General features: G+C 43.0%; 1 protein-coding gene across 5 annotated transcripts in view; it reads left to right on the top strand.

Annotated features, from left to right (window-relative positions):
* The first annotated feature begins 523 nt into the window (after window positions 1–523).
* The window catches only part of KCNS1 (potassium voltage-gated channel modifier subfamily S member 1), a 28,555-nt gene continuing 23,078 nt past the window's right edge, over window positions 524–6,000 (top strand). For 3 of the 5 annotated variants that reach the window (XM_060689647.2, XM_034413890.3, XM_034413889.3), the window contains exons 1-2: window positions 565–1,327; window positions 4,888–5,006. The gene's annotated coding sequence lies outside the window, so the exon portion shown is untranslated. Of the gene's footprint in view, window positions 1,328–4,887; window positions 5,007–6,000 lie in introns of all 5 variants that reach the window. The other 2 variants (XM_034413891.3, XM_034413888.3) reach the window with 2 other exon arrangements.

Here is a 6,000-nt window from a genome sequence, read left to right as displayed (position 1 = left end):
CTACCTGTTCTCCAGAACTGGTCAGAACCTGCTGAAACCCACCTCTGCTTTCTGAGAAGGAGAAAGTGTCTCTCGCTTTAGCTCTGCATCCCTGTTGGATAGCTCCCAAACTACAGGTATAGATATGAGCCCAAAATTTATGTTGCTAAGCGAGACATTTGTTAAGTGAGTTTTGCCCCATTTTACGACTTTGCTTGCCCCATGCATTAAGTGAATCACTGCAGTTGCTAAATTAATAACACAGTTGTTAAGCGACTCTGGCTTCCCCACTGACTTTGCTTGTCAGAAGGTCACCAAAAGATGAACACACAACCCCAGGACACTGCAACCCCCATAAATATGAACCGGTTGCCAAGCGTCTGAATTTTGATCCCGTGACCACCACGAGAATCCGGCAGTGGTTGTAAAGTGTGAAAAAAATGGTCATCGGTCACTTTTTTTTTTCTGTGCCCTTGTAACTTTGAACAGTCACTAAGTGAACCGTTGTAAATCGAGGACGACCTGTATCCCCCTCCCGACTGACCTTTCTCTGCCTTGCAACTAACTATTCAGCAGCGCCCAGAGAAACTGCTTTTCTCTTCGCTCGTTGATTTCTTGGGCCAGACCCAAATCCAGCCGAGGTTTCCTCGGAGGTTTTTCCGTCTCCTCTTCTGCGTCTTTGTCTCAGCTCGGAGGCCAAGCGACGCGCGTAATTAATTGCCTCGAGGCCGAGTGGCCTTTATGCGCGGGAGGAACTGGAGACCCCCGGAGGCAGGGACGACGCGCTTGGTCCGTCCTCCCCCCCCCCCGGGTTCCAGAGAGAAAGTCACCATCCGGCAACCTCCCCCCGCTTTGGAAAGGAAGAAAAGCCACCGCCGCCTCTTCTCCCTCCCTCTTTCTGGCGAGCAACAAAGCCAACATTTGTCGACGGTGCCTGGACGGGGTTGCGAGAGGGAGCCTCTCTCCGGCGGCGTGGCCCTTCACGGTTTGAGAGCGGCGGCGGCGGCGGCACCACCAGCACTCGGTGCGGGATCCCCACCTCCCCACCCCCGGGATGGCTGGAGGTGATTCGGGAGCCGCGCAAAGACTGAGCTGCAGGCGCCTTCGGCATCAAAAAGAGGGCGCTGGGCTGCTGCGGCGTTAAGTCCGCTTCCAGTCTGGATCCGGGAGAAGAAGAGCGAAAAGACCGGGAGCCTCCCAGCCAAAAAGGCGCACATGGCTCAGGCGGAGCGCGGGTCTGGCGGGGTGAGTTCGTCGCTGTTGCTGCCTCCCGGCATGTGCGCGCTACGCTGCGTCCGGAGTCCTTGGCCGGGGCGCAGCGGCTGAAGGCACCTGCCGTGCCTTAGAGGTAAGTGGCATTCGCTGTGAAAGAAACGGGCGCCCGCGAAACTCAGTTGTAGCCAGACGCTCGGCTGAAGTTCCTTCTCCAGAAATCCGGGCCATTTTTTTTTTTTTTTTGCCCTTTAATTCACTAGTGTCCAAGCAGTCTCTCCTGTTGTCACCTTCCGCTAACCGGCAGGATTCTTGCTAAAGAAGAGTGCCCTTGAGCGTGTGCAGAGTGTTTGTCGGTAGTCCTGATAGGGACTGGCAAGGAGAGGCCCCTTATGTAATGGCAGGAGAGCAGGGAATTGGAGCAGCATTAGCAGGAAAAGCTGTGCCCTGACTGAGTTGCAGTGTTTTACTCCAGGATTTATTCTGAATAATAAAGAAGATTAGGATATTATTCCCATAAGAATCCAAATGTTAATAAAACAAGGTAAAACACTCCAGGAAATAAGCAATTCCTATGTGTCCCAGTATACATGCAGGGTTATTAATTTAAATATTCCAAATCATATTGAGCAGCTTTTCCAGGACCGGCCGTTTTGTCTATGTTTGGGCTTGATTTTAGAAAGTAAGTATTTTGTATTCAAACATATGACCTCCAAAACACCTGCAGGTTGTTGCTGTGGCCAGCAGGAGTTTGGGTGAGAGCTCCGGGAAACTTTTCCAGCATAGCTAAGGAGGATGTGGGTAGGAAGTGTAGGCCTAGCTATCAAGTCAGGCATCACGGAGATTGAGACTGAGAGAATGTGAACGTGGGGGTGAACTCCAGTCAGCGCAGACCTATTCAGCAGAAGATTTATTGTGCAAAAGAAAAGACAGGCTGTCATGTTATAGATCCAGAAACTGGCAAATGATGTTCTGGAATCCTTTGGCTCTCCACTTCTGTAAACATAGCAGCCAGTTCTGGGTTTTAACTGGTCACAAAGATGCAGTAACTGATTGCCAGATGGGAAAAACAGGATTCTAAATGTTTTTATTTGCACAACACTTTTTTTCCTTGCTGTTAAATTAACCTGTTTTCTCTGTTCAAATAATGTGGATTAGATACAGATACATACATATGCAAACACAAATTCAGAGTTTCAAAGAATATGTTTCACATATTGTGCAAATTCTAAGTTCTGGACCAGAATAAATGGATCCAGGTTCCTATCTCCCTCAGCCATACTGCTGGAAATCCTTGTGCAGGATTTTTCAGCGTAATATAACCAGCAAGGCTGTTGTGAAAGATAAGCTATTTCTTGAGCTTTTAGGGAAAAGTAGGATATAAATATAAAATGACAGTTGCTAAGTTTCAGGCAGTCTTATTCAAATGTCACTGAAAGCATCTGTAGGACTCAATTTTCCACAGGGGTAGATTATTTGGAAAGAAGGCATTCTTCGTCAATGACCCCTACATGTCAAAATCAGAATTGATGCAGAGAAAATCTGATGCTAATTAGCTATGAGGCATAGCACATAAAATGCCTTTTTCAAGACAGAGTTTGGAGAAGCAATGCAACAAATGGAATTTTAATGTAGCCATAGAAGGTAGAAGTTCAGGTCTTAACTCAACCATGACCTTCACTGTACAGCGTTCCCCACTCTGGTGTCCTCCAGGAGGACAGGGAAATGCAGCTCCACAAATTACCCTCCAGAGAATTGATGGTCATGCTGCCTAGGAATCTTGGAAGTCACAGGTGCCAAACTGAGCCCTGCAATTAAGGCAAGTGAAGACAATCTGTTGATCCAGCTATTATATTAATCTAAATGAAAAAGAGACAGCATGATTTTTGGCTGGAGCAAAGTCCCCAAGGACATCACCTTTGTTGTTTCCAGGCTCTTTGCTTCCTCAATGTTTTTAGATCACATTAAAGAGAGAGTCAGTTGGTGTAGTGGTTAAGGCATCAACTAAAAACCAGGAGGCTAGGAGACCATGAGTTCTATTCCCACCAGCTGGGTAATCTTGGGCCAGTCATAATTTTTTATCCCTGGGAAGGAAGCAATGCCAAATCACTTCTAAAATTTTGCCAGAAAAATTACAGGAACTTGTTCAGACAGTTTCCAGGAGGCAACACTGATTTGAAGCACCACGTGTATATACATATATAAATACATAGATTTTTAAAAAACCATAGGCCCTAGCATCTTCCTCATTGACTGGAAATATTTGTCTCTATCACTTCCCTTTTGCAAGAAAGCTAGACTCCTACGAATAAGGTGTCCACTTAAGTTTTAAAGGCTAGTTCGCTGAATTTTACCTTCACATAAAGCCTCTACTACTTTGTCACAAGTTCAAGATTTTGCTCCAAAAATCTACAGAAGTGTAAGCACCTTATAGTTTTAAAAAAATTCAGCAGGATTAGCAAGGCAAAACTCTACATTCATCATACTCTAATATTGTATGCCATAAAGTTATTTACTTCCTCCACTCCATTCTTCTTACTTTTTACATAAATCTAATCAAGGACTGAAAGCAGTAAATAATATACAGAACATTAATACTTAATGGATGTCTATTTTTATGCTATTTTTAGTTTATTCATTTACTTAGCTATATGGCTACAAATATTTTGCTGTCTTTTTTTTTTCCTTTTTGTACTGGCAACTGACCATGATAACATTCCGTTCTATTCCATTCTGTTGTCTGTCAAATAAATCCCATAAACATTCTTTGAATAAAAAACCCAGTGAATTGCTGCAGCCCAGGGTTATTTTTGGAAGTGCCCAAGAGGGAAACCCCAAAGATAAGATGTTAATCCAAAGAATCCAAAGAAGCTCGAAGAAGTGGTAGGTAGCCATTTTACCACCTCATCTTCTGATGAAAGGATTTTCAGTGACTGACTATATATTTATGATTACCATAGTAGCCATTTTGTGAGAGTGCTTACAGCTGACTCTCAAAATTCCATGTGAACCTTTATCTTCTTTTGACCTAGATCAATCTTTGCCAGTTTGGTTCTTTCTGGATCTGTGAGGCTGCAGAGTCCTTTACCCACAGCCATCACACAAACACGTGTGATGGAATTTGCCATTCAAAAAGGGGAAGCCCAGGGCTAGAGAAAACCAACCTCACGCATCTATCCTCATGTGGGTACTCTTCTACATCCACCCACACTATTTTTCTAAACGGTCTATGTAGCAGAAAGTCTTTTTGTACATTCAACAGAGACCACTCCAGAGAAAAATGTAAACAGATTTCATATAGATTCAGGTATGAGTTCCCATGCTCCGTTTTTGTGCTTAAACAGAAGCAGGAGAACATCTTGTACAGTTTGACTTTTTGGAAGAATGAAGGTTGCTATGCTAATGGTGGTAGAGCATCCATGGAGATTATAAGGTACCATCTAGAGAATATTAATACCATATAGATGTCAGAATGGTGAGAAGTGTTGCAAGTTGAGAGTATAGTTTATGTGAGAGGGAAGAAGTTGAATGGATGGTGAATGCTTTTTAATCTATACCTTTTATACAAATATTTTATCTGTGCTGTGAACGTTAGGATGACGAAAGATGGAAGCAAAGGGAGGGTTTTTTTGTATCTCCTTATTCTCATTTATTTATCCATTGATTTTATTGCAATTTATTTTGTTTGATTGTTAGAGACGCTTAGAATCAGACAGCATACAAGCTTCATAAATGATAATGATGATGATGGATGATGGTGATGATGATGATGATGATGATGATGATGATGATGATGATGATACAGCCCAGATGTGGTATGCACAACCTTTTCTAACTTAGTTGCTTTATTTTCTGTTCTAAAGCAGAAACTAGAACGCATCCTATTCACATTCTTTTTTCAGTCGTGGAGTAAAAGAAACTGAAGGGGATCCAAATCCTTCCAACCCCAAACATTTTTATCAAATGATGGATTCTGTGGTTACTTGTTTGAAAATCCTAAACGATTTGTCAGCAGTTGCGCCAACGCTTTGTAGCTGAGCAGTAGCCATATTAGCCTTTAAGACTACTTATTTGCAATAGCTGGTATATTTAATACAATCTAAATCTTTTGTGGGCAATAATTTATTTTATTGGACATGAAGATTATTACCTCAAAAGAGAAGTATTTCCGTCTATTTATGGTGGTGGAGAAAAGTTCTAGAGGTTTTAAACCTCTGGTGTAGTTGTAAAAGATGCAAAAAAATATCTGGAGCACCAGATGGTGTCTGATTGCAGCCTAATCTGTCCTTGAGAATGAAATCGAAATGCAAGGAAGAAATTTTCCATCTGTTTTGTCCTCCTGGTCTTCTTTAACCAGATGTAAAAAGAGGTAGCCCTTGGATCACTTGTACTTTACTAGTACCATCTTGTAGCTGCAGAGTAGGCATTAGCAAAAACATTTGCATTTTCGAGGATTAGAGGACCTGGGGCAAAAAAATTACTCTTTTAAGCCTGGATGGCATCTGTAATTAGGTCCTAAAGTCCCTGACCCTCTCTTGAAAATAGTGTAACCCTCAGTGTGCAGTACAAAGCCTGCTGTGACCTTGATATCATAGTGACAGAATAGACGGACAGAATAACAAAGCTGGAAGGGACCTTGTAAGTCATCTAGTCCAACCCCCCACCCAGGAAGGAGACCCTACACCATTTCTGACAGATGGCAGCCCAGTCTCTTCTTCAAAGCTTCCAGTGATGAAGCTCCCACAACTTCTGAAGGCAAGCTGTTCAATTGGTTGATTGTTCTCGCTGTCAGAAAATTTCTCCCTATGT

Source organism: Pantherophis guttatus, chromosome 3 (genome assembly GCF_059756535.1).
Source record: "Pantherophis guttatus breed Tessera chromosome 3, ASM5975653v1, whole genome shotgun sequence".
Lineage (NCBI taxonomy): Eukaryota > Metazoa > Chordata > Lepidosauria > Squamata > Colubridae > Pantherophis > Pantherophis guttatus.
This window is presented reverse-complemented; position numbering and strand designations above follow the sequence as displayed.